The following is a 2,188-nucleotide window of genomic DNA, read 5'->3' on the forward strand; positions in this document are numbered from 1 at the left end:
TACAATCCAGAGCTTTAACTTTTCTACTCTACCACTTGCTAAAGTTCATTTTAAATGACAAATAAAAGAGGAAAGTGATTAGCAGTTTAATAAAAGATAAATAAACAAATGTAGGGAAAGGCAAAGGGAGTTCAAGGAAACATTTATTTGCCTTTGCACATGGCCTTGGATTCATGTGGTTTTTCTATAAGAGGAGGAAAGGTAAATATTATGGTTTCGATAAAGCTGGGTGACTGTAGTTTATAACTATACCCATGTGCAAACAGCCTGGGGTTGTTACCTTAACTTGGGTTGTTCATAATGAAAATGTTGGAGAACATAGTGTTGTGGTATCTATTCCAACGGTCAACCAAATTTAAATGTAAAGGGATTTAGTCCACCAACAATGGAAATATTTTATATTATAATGGGATTTAAGTTGTGTTATAAGCGAGTTTTATTGGGTCTTTGCAGTCACAGAATGTGTAAGGGATTCTGGTTACTAGGTTAGTTCCTTATTGCTATAAGTAATTAGTGTATTTTTTTCTCTCACGAAGTCTGGCCTTTGCCAGTATGTCCTACACAGGATCTCTGAACTATATAAAGTATTATATAATATCGCTATCAAAGTGCAATATTTTTGATTGCACACTTGTTCTTGCATTACAGCTGAAACTAACTTCTTTTAACTTTCTTCTTTCCATTTTGCTAATCTATTTGTTTGTCATATAATTTATTGATTTCAATGTTTAGCATATTTCTTGTTAATCCTTAGTTTAAAACATTTTGTCTTGAAAGTGAAGTGACATTCAGCTAAGTATGGTGACCCATACTAAGAATTTGTGCTCTGCATTTAACCCATCCAAAACACACACAGAGCAGTGAACACACACACACACACTGTGAACACTCACCTGGAGCAGTGGGCAGACATTTATGCTGCGGCGCCCGTGGAGCAGTTGGGGGTTCGATGCCTTTGCTCAAGGGCACCTAAGTCGCGGTATTGCCAGCCCGAGAATGAAACCCACAACCCTAGGGTTAGGAGTCAAACTCTCTAACCACTAGGCCACAACTTCCCCAAATATGACCAGTTTTTATATTTTTTCTTCTGTTATTGGTGCAATCCTCTTTCGAGAATAATTCAAAGTCAATATATTTTACTTAGCTAACACTTTTACTGACCTTATTGAACTTGTTCAGCAGTTTTATTTCAGATTTGACAATTCAGTATTGAATTCAAAGAAAACAATGAATCTGTTCATCTCCGAGCCTGGAATGCTGACAAATCACAAGATGATTAGAACAAATGGGAATAAAGAAAAGATAACTAGATCATTGAGAAATAGGATGAAATGATGGGTGAAAAGGGGGTCAGATGTGTCACAGCGATCATTAAGTCTTGGGTCATATGTTAGAATGACAAGAAAGCTCATGTTGGCTTTATTAAAGCATCTAAGACAAGATGAGCTGAAAGCATACAAGAACAATTCTGTTATTTTAGAAAGCCAATACAAATATTGTTCACAATGAAGGATCTCCTATCAGGAGAACAGATTAGTAGAGATATAAAGCAACTCACAGATATTAATGATCAAACAAATGCATAAAAGAATGATCATATCCACGCGTTCAGTTGTGTCTCATTTCTTTCGTTCTCAGGCAAAGTCTTGCTGTTTCCAAAACTAATAAACACCCCAATATGTTTGTCACGTGTATGATAACAGTGAAATAAATCAATGTGTTTTAGAAAAAGAAATTAACAACAGACATGAAGCCTCTCTAACTGAGTCATCACCTCATGCTATAAACATTACTGCTTTTCTCAGATAAGATAATGCTTAATTTTTTTTTTGTTGTAAATTGCTTGTTAGAATCTCTTTTTCTATCCAGCTGGAAAACACAACTGGGATTTTTCGGCTCTAATAACATTCCATGCAAGTCTGTGACATCTGAAATGTTTTTGTTACGGATTTACCATTGCAAGATCAGCCTTGTAAGAAGCAGCTTTTATTGAATTTGAAGGCCGCTGATAACTCTGTTAGATAACCGCTTTCCATATAGCCATATTTATCATAATATAGTTTCTTCTGACAAGCCACGTGTCACCCTGTGGCACCCTTAACCTCCTTTGTGCGTCTCAGGTATGACTAGCGCTATCACTGTTGATGTTGGCTCCCTGTCCCCGCCCATCTTTCCGCATGACCCGCGC

Source organism: Carassius auratus, chromosome 45 (genome assembly GCF_003368295.1).
Source record: "Carassius auratus strain Wakin chromosome 45, ASM336829v1, whole genome shotgun sequence".
NCBI lineage: Eukaryota > Metazoa > Chordata > Actinopteri > Cypriniformes > Cyprinidae > Carassius > Carassius auratus.